This window comes from Mesoplodon densirostris, chromosome 1, assembly GCF_025265405.1.
Source record: "Mesoplodon densirostris isolate mMesDen1 chromosome 1, mMesDen1 primary haplotype, whole genome shotgun sequence".
Classification (NCBI taxonomy): Eukaryota; Metazoa; Chordata; class Mammalia; order Artiodactyla; family Ziphiidae; genus Mesoplodon; species Mesoplodon densirostris.
The window spans coordinates 33238463-33252225 of NC_082661.1; the positions used below are offsets into that span (position 1 = coordinate 33238463).

At 38.9% G+C, this 13763-nt stretch overlaps 1 pseudogene; it reads right to left on the bottom strand.

Moving 5' to 3' along the window:
- Window positions 1-1374: 1374 nt before the first annotated feature.
- Window positions 1375-2866, bottom strand: LOC132487898 (52 kDa repressor of the inhibitor of the protein kinase-like; annotated as a pseudogene).
- Between the last annotated feature and the right edge of the window lie 10897 nt (window positions 2867-13763).

Sequence of the window (13763 nt, forward strand, 5' to 3'; positions counted from 1 at the left end):
CAAGGGGTAACCTTTAGTTCACCTTTGAAATTTACAGTTATCTTGTGTGAGTCTCTGATGAGTTTTTAAGCTTTGATTTTATTTTCTAAATGTATATATTAATGACAGAAGAGTGTAAACATTATTAATCTTTTCATTTTGAGATTCATTAATTACCTGAGTTTCTTACAGTTTTTGTCTTTTAATAGTATAGTCACCAAAACTAATACTGATGTTAACCTTAATAACCAAATAAAGTCCCAGTGTCTTTGGCAGCTCGGCACCGAAACAGTATTATGAAAGTTTCATTTAAGATCCAGAGATCAGTAAATCCTACCCTGCCTCTAGTTTCTGTCATACTTGGTAAACACCCAGAAAACTTCATGTATATCACAGGTTCAGCACCCCAAATTCCCTTAACTGACTGTCTGCAGGAACATAACATCTAAGACTGTTCAATATTAAAAATCCTAAAGTCTAACCTTCTCCTCTCCTTCTTCTTCTCTTCTCCTTCTTCATCTCTCCCTCTCCCTTATTTTTCTATACTTAATCCCTCACCTCATGAAGACCCTGTCTCTTGACTACCATTTTATCATCGGTAGTCTCTGTCAATAGATTAACTTTCTTCCTTGTCTAGCCACATTACTTGGTTTATTATTTATCCACACCAGTGTCTAAACTTTCCTTGCCTTTTGTCTTTCTTCCACTTTTTCCCAGCATACTCTCCACCCTAGTTCAGTTTAGCCATTTGCTTTTTCAACTGATATATATATATATATATATATATATATATATATATATATATATATATAAATGTAACTAAATTCTAGTAGTGAAAATCACATAACCAGATTATTGTGGTGATGATATGTCATGGTCTATAATGTAGCTAGCCATTCTTTCCTTTTCCTACTCACAGCTACTGTTCTTTTATCGTTCCTTAAACTTTCTACCGCACTTTTTTTAAAAAACAAAATTCACATTTTGTTTAGGTTGAAAAAAACTATACAAAATTGATTTTCTTCACCAAAAATTACAGCAATATTTTCTGTGTTCCTAGATAAACCACAAAACACTTATTTTTGTAGGTTTTCTAGGTTTTGCTTGTAAATCAAGATGAGGAAGTAGATACAGTCATGGAAAAAGACAGAAAAAAAAGACAAATCAGTTGTCAGTATCCATGGCCTCTGATCCTGTCTTGACCATGAAACAGAAGTGTTCAACATATACCTGCCGAAAAGCTTATGAAGATGTAGGCTCAATAAAGGAATATAAACAACAACCAGATGTGGAACAACAATGGCAGGCTCTTCCATTCAAACTTTAACTATAACTTGTTACTTTAACTTCACTTGATAAAGACAAAATCTACACTGAAATCCTTGTTTGGCGAGCTCACATGTTTCTCTTACAGTTATTCCATCTAACATTTGTGACACTATTTATACCATCTAAACATAAAACAAGTGCTTGTAGGAGGTCCACTAAGATTTCAAAAGCATCATGCCTGCCTGTCCACTGGAGAATGGCAAATTTCCTTCAGTTCTTTGCCCCTTTCTTCATTGTTCTGAAAGAGGACAGAAATTACATTGTCAAGCTCTAAAAGCAGTTGTGGTGATGGATGGAAAAAAGAACAAACTTCCTCAATTGTTCCTAATGCGACAGATACTCCCATAACAGGCAGTGATTTTGCCAACCACATATTTTAGGCACAGGAAGAGCAGAGTGTGTAGATAGCTTGGGGATATTTCTCTAAAAGTCTAGAAGCAACAACTTTCATTTTGGAAGAAAACCCACTGGACACAATGTAAGCCTGGCCGCAACAGTTCTCCACATTTAATCCCCACTTCTCAGTTATCGTAGTGTGAAATTTCACAGCCAAAATTTCTGCATTAGTTTCATAAGGCAGGAAGCCCACAAATTCCTCTCTCAGGTTGTGAGCTTCATCAATAAACCTCACCTACACAGGCAGGTACTCTTCCCCTGCTATGTCCACCACATCGTCAGTGACGATGGAAAAGAAGTGAGAGTCTCCCACTTCCCTGAGGGTTTCTTCCCGGATGCAGCTCTCACAGATCTCTAGCATCCGTTTCTGCTGTGTTTTCAAACAGAACAATGTGTTCACTGCTGTTGTCTCAAAGCGCTTTCTCAGAACCTCTTCGCCAGAATTGATCCGGCACTCGGGCAGTGCTTGAAAGTTATCAGGAGTCAAGAGACCTTCTGGGATTTCATCAGCTTCATGTCCATCCAGAGGTATGTTCCTTTTTCCCATAGGAATCAAAATTTCAAATGAAGATTTTAAGTATTGTTTTCCTTCTCTTCATGGGTTAAAGGTAAAATGTCTTCATCCTGCTCTTCACCCCCTTCTTCTGCACTGGGGTTCTGAGCATTGCTGTTGTTTATTTCCTTATGTTTTGGTTCCTGTTAAGAGGTTTCACCAATTTTTTTCTGTTTCAGCGTCCTGATTTCATCTTCACTCAATTCTTTTCTTCGTTTTCTGTGTCTACTGTGTGGATTATTCAAATGGCTGGTAAGATCAAATGTTGTTGGTATTGCATTATCTCGAAGAACTGTCCTATAAGGACTCTCCCAATGACTTCACAAGTATCTGCTTCAGTTAATTTTGAGAAATAAAATAACCCAATCATTCTTTAGTTTTCTGATGCCTCTGCAAAATGTATAGTTCTACAGATCATATAAGTCTCAAAGTGTTTGGCACACAATCGATAATATTTAGTTGATCGGATGTTTTCTCTTCTAAGTCTGCTCTCCTACAATTCTCCCCCGACTTCTGGCCTCTGGCTGGATCCCGCCGGAAAGTGAAAAAGGCCAGGTCCGACTGCGTGCTCTTCCACGTGCAGTTGGGGACCTCGCAGAAGTTCGGCATCGTTATCTGCCCGCCGGCCGGCCCAGCCCTCCCCTCCCCGCCTCCTCAGGGCAGCCAGCCCCCCCTCCCCGGCCCCGTCGGGGCCGGGAAGGGGAGTCAGCCCTCCTTAGGGCCTGCGCGCCAGGGGGCGTGGCCTCTACCCCACTTTTGACCTTGTACTTTCAGCTGCTGGCTTTGCTTTCTCAGGGGAAGTAGACTCTCAGTCATGAACTGCAGCACTGACTGCCAGGCCAGCTTAACTTCAGCAGATATCCTTCTCTCTCAGATGTAAAGGTACCCTTTTTTCCTACACAGCTGGTCTTACATGTGTCCTAGATTCCATCCATTTTGTCTCCCCTGAGGCCTTGTTTCATCATTTAACCTTTTCTTTTATCTTTAGTATACCCTTTCCCCACCTTCCCATACCAGCTTCATTTCCCCTTTCCAACAACAACAACAAAACCAGAAATTGGATTTTTTCTGATTGGATTATTTTCTGATTTCTGCTCTCTTTCCTCTCCTTCACAGTCAGACTTGTAGAAAATGGAATCCTCTCCCTACCCCATCACCTATTAACTCCTCCACCCACAATATTCTAGCTTCCATCACCTGTTGTGCTGCCAAGGACTGCACAGCATGCGGGATCTTAGTTCTCCAACCAAGGATCAAACCTGTGCCCCCTGCAGTGGAAGCGCAGTGTCTTAACCACTGGACCACCAGGGAAGTTCCCTGCCAAGGACTTCCTAATTGCCAAAGCCAGTATATCTTGTTAGACCTCTTAAATGCACTTGGCTTTATGGACCACTTCCCAGTCTTGAACTTCTCTTCCTTGGTTTCTTTAACATCAGTTTCTACTGTTCTTCTCCCATCTCTTACACCATTTAAAATTTTCTATACTAATTCTCCTGGGGTCTTGCTCTAATTCCTTTTTCTCGGATTTTTTTAGTTGTTTTCTTCTCTTTGACATATAAATATGTTCAAATTAATCTAAACAAAGCAAAAAACAAAACAGAAAACCAAAACTCCTCCTCTGCTGCCCTTAATTGTTGCTCTACAGGGTTTTGTCCTTGATCCTTTTCTCTTTTCATTTTGTGTTGTTCCCTTGAGTAGTATCATAGCTTCAACTACCATCTGTAGGGTAATGGTTCCCAAATCTATCCTTAGCCCAGATTCTTCACCCAAGCTCTAGATTGCCTGTAACACCCTTAACCCAGTGTCCAAAGCACTCAGTATGTGTGGAGTTCAAAACCAACCTTGCCTCACAAAACTTATTCTCTGTATTTCCTATTTTTGAATGAAACCAGTATCAATTCAGTCACCCAAGTTAAAACAAAGAGCAACTCTGAAATTACATTTTTTAAAACATTCCACACACAGCACGTTATTTGATTCTGAATCATAAACAGCTTCCCTTTGAAGCCTGTCTTTGTCCTCATTGCTCTGCTTTAGTAGCCATCATCTCTTGACAGTAGCCTCCTAATTGATTTCCTTGTCTCCAAGCTGCCCTCTTCTGGTTCATTCTTTATACTATCAAATAACATACAAGGGAATCCCCATAAGGTTATTATATTACAAATTGTGTATAAAACATTTTATTGTACTATTTTCATTTTTATTTTTTCATATTGTTTAATGTTTCATTTTATAGATAAACTCATCGGTGTCTGTTGTACTAATGGAATTAACAGAACAGGATAACTTATATGTAGGTATGAATGATATTGGTGCTATATTTTCAAGTCTGTCTTCTTGAGAAGAAAATTTTAAAATTTACCCTTACCTACTCTGTAAAATTGAAATGGTATTTTTATTCAGGTACCTTATTGAAGGCTGGGATCCAAATACAGCAATTCAAGGTATTTTTATAAAGTTCAGCTAAAAGCAGGGACCAATGTTATGAAAATGTCTAGTGTCATGTAAATGAATATGGATGAAAATGTGGATAATAATGCTTTTTTCCTTTTTATTCTGTTATTTGCTTTGCTGTTAGCACCTTTTCAACTTAATACATTTTTAACTAGATTTTTATTTAATTTAGCCATTTACTCAAAAAAAAAAAAAAAAAAACCCAAATTAGGAACCTTAAAAATTAAGGTAGTAATGTATTTATATTAAATATTTCTCTGTAAATTTTTAGAATCTCATCACTGCTACCATAATAAATCATTTTTTTTTACATAATCTGTTAGTTGGTTAGAGAAATCAAGGATCTTTTCACATAATCTATCTCATTAATCTTGTTTGATCAACACTAATCCTTCATTGATTATTTTTAGCTTCTGGTGAGGCCCATGGTCATTGAATGTATGGATGTGTATACTTAAAGGATCTCAAAACTCAACCCATGAGAAGGCAAATTTTAAAGCCCATTGTGAGTTGTTCAAGGATCTTATTCCTTTAGTAAAGTTCCTTTTTTTTAAAAAATAAATTTATTTGAAATTTGAAATTTAGTGGTTTTGTTTTCTTTGGATATATACTCTGGAATGGAATTGCTGGATCATATGGTAGTTCTGTTTTTAGTTGTTTGAGGAACCTCTATACTGTTTTCCATAGTGGCTGTACCAATTTACATTCCAAACAATGTACTAGGGTTCCCTTTTCTTCACATTCTCACGAACACTTGTTATCTGTGGCCTTTTTGATGATGACCATTCTGACAGGTGTGAGGTGATATCTCATTGTGGTTTTGATTTGCATTTCTCAGTTGATTACCGATGTTGAGCATCTTTTCATGTGCCTGTTGGCCATCTGTATATCTTCTTTGGAAAAATGCCTATTCAGGTGTTCTGCCCATTTTTAAAATCAGGTTGTTTGTTTTTTTGATATTGAGTTGTATGAGCTGTTTATATATTTTGGATATTAACCCCTTATCAGTCATATCATTTGCAAATATTTTCTCCCATTCATTTGGTTGGGTTTTTTTTTAGACAATATTAGGGGTTTTTGTTTTTTAGTTTGGGAGTTTTTTTGTTGTTGTTGTTTTTTAGTGAAACTTTCCTTTTTGTTCTTGTTGCTGGAAAGCAAAGTTCTGACTTTGTGGTCAATTATAATATCTCATCCTGTGTTTTTAATAGTTATCTTCTTGTCATTCTAAATGCTATCTATTCCTCTTTTAAACTCTGTATCAAGTTGGTGTATTTTTATGTTTATGTAGTTCCCTATATGTAGTTCTGTAGTTCCCTATGTAATTATGCAGTTCCCTATAAAACTAAAAATGGATTTAACATCTGACCCAGCAGTTGCAGACTTGAGCATTTATCCTAGGAAAATGAAAACTTGTGTTTACACAAAAAACTGATATGAATGCTCATAGTGGCTTTATTTATAATAGTTAAAAATTGGAAACAGCCCAAATGTATTTATATTAAATATTTTCTATTATAATCTTTAATAGATCTTAGGAATAATTATATAAAATCAATATATGTTTTTATTATATCTTCTGACATGAAGTCAGTTCAGTAATCCAGCATGTCATCAGCCATATTTTTAAGATTATTTCCTTTATCATATAAATTGTGGTAAAAGTGATCTGGTTATGAAATAGTCCTTTAAATGAAAAGATGTTGTGAAATGTGTTGTTCACCAACTTTCAGAAAAAAAAAATTCTGTTTAATACCAACACACTTTTGTTTGGAAATTTACAAGTTGATAGCTGCAAGAAAGAATTTTGTGCTCATTAGCAGATACAAAGAAGGAAAATTAAAATGTGGCACATCCCAATTTAGGGGACATCACAACAAAATTGTGTCCTGCTGACTTGAATAATGGGAGATTTTGCTAATAACTTAGCATTTATCCTTCACTTACTGTTAGAATACTAAGGACTTATAGCATATTTTCCCCCACAGGCCTGGGAAAAAGTCAAGACTTCTTAATGATCAGTACCCTCACAGTGATGTATAATAGTTCTCAATGGTGAAAAACTGAAAACATTTCCACTAAGATCAGGAATAAGACAAGGTTGCCCACTCTCACCACTATTATTCAACATAGTTTTGGAAGTTTTAGCCACAGCAATCAGAGAAGAAAAAGAAATAAAGGGAATCCAAATTGGAAAACAAGAAGTAAAACTGTCACTGTTTGCAGATGACATGATACTATACATAGAGAATCCTAAAGATTCTACCAGAAAAGTATTAGAGCTAATCAATGAATTTGGTAAAGTAGCAGGATACAAAATTAATGCACATAAATCTCTTGTATCCCTATACACTAATGATGAAAAATCTGAAGGAGAAATTAAGGAAACACTCCCATTTACCATTGCAACAAAAAGAATAAAATACCTAGGAATAAACCTACCTAAGGAGACAAAAGACCTGTATGCAGAAAACCAGAATACACTGATGAAAGAAATTAAAGATGATACAAACAGATGGAGAGATAAACCATGTTCTTGGATTGGAAAAATCAACACTGTGAAAATGACTATACTACCCAAAGTAATCTACAGATTCAATGCAATCCCTATCAAACTACCAATGGCATTTTTCACAGAACTAGAACAAAAAATTCACAATTTGTATGGAAACACAAAAGACCCCAAATAGCCAAAGCAATCTTGAGAAAGAAAAATGGAGCTGAAAGAATCAGGCTCCCTGACCTCAGGCTATACTACAAACTACAGTAATCAAGACAGTATGGTACTGGCACAAAAACAGAAATATAGATCAGTGGAACAGGATAGAAAAGCCAGAGATAAAACCACACGTATATGGTCACATTTTCTTTGATAAAGGAGGCAAGAATATACAATGGAGAAAAGACAGCCTCTTCAATAAGTGGTGCTTGGAAAACTGGACAGCTACACGCAAAAGAATGAAATTTGAACACTTCCTAACACCATACACAAAAATAAACTCAAAATGAATTAAAGACCTAAATGTAAGGCCAGACACTATCAAACTCTTAGAGGAAAACATAGGCAGAACACGCTATGACATAAATCACAGCAAGATCCTTTGTGACCCACCTCCTAGAGAAATGGAAATAAAAACAAAAACAAATGGGGCCTAGTGAAACTTAAAAGCTTTTGCACAGCAGAGGAAAACATAAGATGAAAAGACAGCCATCAGAATGGGAGAAAATATTTACAAATGAAGCAACTGACAAAGGATTAATCTCCAAAATATACAAGCAGCTCATGCAGCTCAATATCAAAGAAACAAACAATCCAATCCAAAAATGGGAAGAAGACCTAAATAGACATTTCTCCAAGGAAGGTATACAGATGGCCAACAAACACATGAAAGGATGCTCAACATCACTAATCATTAGAGAAATGCAAATCAAAACTACAATGAGGTATCACCTCACACTGGTCAGAATGGCCATCATCCAAAAATCTACAAACAATAAATCTGGAGAGGGTGTGGAGAAAAGGGAACCCTCTTGCACTGTTGGCGGGAATGTAAAATGACACAGCCTCTATGGAGAACAGTATGGAGGTTCCTTAAAAAACTAAAAATAGAACTGCCATATGACCCAGCAATCCCACTACTGGGCACATACCCTGAAAAATCCATAATTCAGAAAGAGTAATGAACCACAATGCTCACTACAGCTCTATTTACAATAGCCAGGACACAGAAGCAACATAAGTGTCCATCAACAGATGAAGATAAAGAAGATGTGGCACATATATACAATGGAATATTACTCAGCCATATAAAGAAACAAAATTGAGTTATTTGTAGTGAGGTGGATGGACCAAGAGTCTGTCATACAGAGTGAAGTAAGTCAGAAAGAGAAAAACAAATACCGTATGCTAACACATAAATATGGAATCTATTAAAAAAAAAGTTCTGAAGAACATAGGGGCAGGACAGGAATAAAGACACAGACGTAGAGAATGGAATTGAGGACACAGGGAGGGGGAAGGGTAAGCTGGGATGAAGTGAGAGAGTGGCATGGACATACATACACTACCAAATGTAAAATAGATAGCTAGTGGGAAGAAGCCGCATAGCACAGGGAGATCAGCTCCGTGCTTTGTGACCATCTAGAGGGGTGGAATAGGGAGGGTGGGAGGGAGATGCAAGAGGGAGGGGATATGGGGATATACGTATACGTATAGCTGATTCACTTTGTTATACAGCAGCAACTAACAACAATGTAAAGCAATTATACTCCAATAAAGATGCTAAAAAAAAAAAAGTGATGTACAGATAGAGGATTATGACCATGTCAAGAGTGGACCTGCCCAGAGGTATAGAGATTTTTATACACACCAGTGTAGTGACAGCACACCAGAAGAGAGACACCGTAGAGATTTGGATTTTGGTAACAAAGGACAAGGATCAAGATGTTCATTTTTTGCTAATCACCAGTGTTATGAAGTCTCCCAAGAGGAAATAGATTTCATTAACAGGGTACCTGGAACAAGAAGAAGACCATTTCATGATCACCAACCCTGTTTTTGACTTCCATGAACCGGACATTGAAGATGATTTTGATTTTGTTAGCAAGGTTTGTGACCAAAGGAAATATTCTGTTCAGAACCATCAGGCGTATAGTAACCTTGGGGAACAATATGCAATAAAAAATTTTTATTTTGTTAACAGAAGCTGGAGACAAAAACAAAGACCTTTCCATAACTGTCATGAGGACCCACCTCATGGTGATTTTCAGAACCAGTTAACTGTAAAAGGTTTTAATTAACTCAGTAGAGAGGTGGAGGTGGTTTTCAAAGGCAAAAACCTTTCCACCAGCACTATTCTCATGATGAAAGGAATTTGGAAGATTTAGATTATACTGATGAAGTATCAGAGTACACAGTGGGACCTTCTCATGACCATTCCAACAATGATTTCTCAGAGAAAATGCTATTGAAAAAATGTGTTATTAGCGGGCATGGACAAAGGCTACCACACTTTCAAACGTTTCAAAAACAAATACACAAACGAGACCTAGAAGGACACATCAAATGGTAAACTGCTTGTGATGATGGATGACTTTGTTTTTTGCTTCTTGTGTTCTTTGGTTTCCTATTATGCACATGTTAACTTTTAAGAAATAAATGTTATTTTGAAAACCTTAAAAAAAATGCAGTTAAGAAATTTTGATTTTAGCAATGGAACTGAACCAAGGCAAATATCTTACTATGACGAGTGATCCACAAGAACAGATGCTATTGTTAGACTTGGACTTTGAACAGGAAACATCCTTACAAAGACCAAGATTTTTCAGGACCACCCACTTCCTGATAACATAAATCCTGATTGGTATTTAGACAAGTAAATCATTTTGTTTTGTACAGTAAGTAATATTACTTGATTCCAACAAAACACTCAGACTTTCAAATTAGAATATTTTTAAAACATTCAAAAGTGGTATAAATTATCACACAAAACTAAAATTCAGATTCATTCTTGTATAGATTCAGTTACAATCAAGATTTATTTCTGATTGCTATGAATTAAAAATTTACCTTTATTTCTCAGGATTAAAGGAAATATAACAAATTAGATTTAAATTGGTTAATTCTTGACCATGAGCTAGAAGTAAAAGATATCAGAAACATATTTTTCATAGAAATACAATTTTTTGATAAGGATTTTAAAAAATATTCCTTTCAGATGTGTTACAAAATTATTTTTTAACATATACAACCCAGTAGTCCTTTTTTCTATGATTCAGTAATTTTCATCTGTACCATTAGGCGGGAGCATTGGGAGAGCACTTACCCCAGTGAAATTGATGTGCAAGGCAAGAAGGGGAAAGGTGAAGCATGACATCCTGAAGGGAAAGAACAAGATAAGGAAGAAAGGAAATAAAATGGATAGAATTAAAGAGACAAGACAGGACAAAAGAGCAGTGTGCTGGAATAGAAAATAAGGCCAAAGAAGAGACAGGTTTGAGAAGGGTGATTAGGGGTTCCATAGACAGAAAGTTATATATGCCTTTCTTTCTGGTTTAGAATGTTTTCTCCAGTTATACAACATTATTCTACATATACCTGGATAGATATGAACTCTTGCCCGAACCTAGCATGGGTTATCTTGGTTTTCTTTAGAAACTATCATTTTTCCTCTCATAGCTTTCATACCAACTGCTCATCTATCTTCCTCACTTTCTTCACAGGAACTTTGGCACTGATAAACTTCAGAGACAGAAGTAAGAGGTAAATATTGATTTAACTGTGAAACCATCTTTTTCAAGCCAATCCTTAATTGCTACCATTAGAAAACAAGTGTTTCACGAATTCACAGGTATTCAGGGTTTAGCTACAACCTCTGCAGGTCCTGGCCACGACCTTGTGAAATGACCATCACTTCTTTGTGGTTTGGGGTTGCAAAACCAATTAATCAGTTCCTCTGAGCTTGGGTTTCTAGTGGCTAACAGTTGGTACCAGTTAAGACAGAAATTTAAATTTCATTTCCTTTATGATACCTTGGCTGTATTCCATAATTATAAGTCTACATCCTAACCCCAGTCCACTGTTTTCAATTGGACAAGATAAAAGACAAGGTTGGTAAATAAAAATCTCTCACTTCCGTTAGGACAACTTCACTGTTACTGACGATGGTCTGGGTTAGGAGGATTATAATATTCAACAGAGGGCATATAAAATAAAAGGCATTTTTTTGGCTTGCTTTTTCTCCCATCCTGTCACTCAGTACAAAATATGGGGTCAGGGTTACAAGCATACTAGGTGAAAGAGTGTAAGTTTCATATAAAAAGATATTCCATACTGATATATATTAAACTATTCAGTAGAAATCATATTGGACTTTTTGTTTCAAATTACCTAGTTTTTCTTATTTCCCTAACTTCTTCAGATACTGGAGACAGGATTAAAATGGCTCAAAGAGGGGGGTCCTTCAAGATGGTGGAGGAGTAAGACGTGGAGATCACCTTCCTCCCCACAAATACGTTAAAAATACATCTACAGGGGCCTCCCTGGTGGCGCAGTGGTTAAGAGTCCGCCTGCCGATGCAGGGGATACGGGTTCGTGCCCTGGTCTGGGAGGATCCCATATGCCGCGGAGCGGCTGGGCCCGTGAGCCATGGCCGCTGGGCCTGCGCATCCGGAGCCTGTGCTCCGCAACGGGAGAGGCCACAACAGTGAGAGGCCCGCATACCGCAAAAAGAAAAAAAAAAAAAAAAATCTACATGTGGAACAGCTCCTACAGAACACCTACTGAACGCTGGCAGAAGACCTCAGACTTCCCAAAAGGAAAGAAAATCCCCTCGTACCTGGGTAGGGCAAAAGAGAAAAGAAAAAAACAGAAACAAAAGAATAGGGATGGGACCTGCACCAGTGGGAGGGAGATGTGAAGGAGGAAAAGTTTCCACACACTAGGAAGCCCCTTCACTGGCGGGGATGGGGGATGGGCAGGGGGGAAGCTTCAGAGCCACAGAGGAGAGCACAGCAACAGGGGTGCAGAGGGCAAGGCGGAGAGATTCCCACAGAGAGGATCAGTGCCGACCTGCTCTCACCAGCCTGAGAGGCTTGTCTGCTCACCTACCAGGGTGGGTGTGGGCTGGAAGCTGAGGCTAGGGCTTCAGAGGTCAGATCCCAGGGAGAGGACTAGGGTTGGCTGCAGGAAGACAGCCTGAGGGGGCTAGTACGCCACAGCTAGCTGGGAGGGAGTCTGGGAAAAAGTCTGGAACTGCCTAAGAAGCAAGAGACCATTGTTTTGGGGTGCACGAGGAGAGGGGATTCCTTCCCCATGTGCCCACAGAAGGCAGAGCACTGCCTAAGTGAGCTGTAGAGATGGCGCGAGCCACGGCTATCAGCTCAGACCGCAGAGAAGGGAATAAAATGCTAATGCTGCTGCTGCTACCACCAAGAATCCTGTGTGCAAGCACAGGTCACTATCCACAACACCCCCCCACCCTGGGAGGCTGTGCAGCCGACCACTGCTAGGGTCCCGTGATCCAGGGACAACTTCCCCGGGAGAGCACATGGCATGCCTCAGGCTGTTGCAACATCACAGTGGCCTCTGCCACCACAGGCTCACCCTACATTCCAATTATGACTACTGTACCCCTCCCTCTCCCTGGCCTGAGTGAGCAAGAGGTCCTAATCAGCCGCTGTTTTAAACCCCTCCTGTCTGGGTGGGGAACAGATGCCCTCAGGTGACCTATATGCAGAGGTGGGGCCAAATCCAAAGTTGAACCCCAGGAGCTGTGCGAACAAAGAAGAGAAAGGGAAATCTCTCCCAGCAGCCTCAGGAGCAGCGGATTAAAACCCCACAATCAACTTGATGTACCCTGCATCTGTGGAATACCTGAATAGACAGCGAATCATCCCAAAATTGAGGCAGTGGAATTTGGGAGCAACTGTACACTTGGGGCTTGCTGTCTGTGAATGATTTCTGATTTTTGTGTTTATCTTAGTTTAGTTTTTAGCACTTGTTATCATTGGTGGATTTGTTTATTGGTTTGGTTGCTCCCTTCTTTTTTTAATTATTATTTTTTAAAAATAATTTTCTTTTCTTTCTTTTTTTCTCCCTTTTCTTCTGAGCTGTGTGGCTGACAGGATCTTCGTGCTCTGGCATGATGTCAGGCCTGAACCTCTGAGGTGGGAGAGCAGAGTTCAGGACATTGGATCACCAGACACCTCCCAGTCCCATGTAGTATCGGTTGGCGAGAGCTCTCCCAGAGATCTCCATCCCAACGCTAAGACCCAACTCCACCCAACGGCCAGCAAGCTCCAGTGCTGGATGCCCCATGCCAAACAGCTAGCAAGACAGGAACACAACCCCACCCATTAGCAGAGAGGCTGCCTAAAATCATAATAAGGTGACACATACCCCAAAACACACCATCAGATGCGGTCCTGCCCACCAGAAAGACAAGATCCAGCCTCATCCACCAGAACACAGGCACCAGTCCCCTTCACCAGGAAGCCTACACAACCCACTGAACCAACCTTAGCCACTGGGGACAGACACCAAAAACAACAGGAA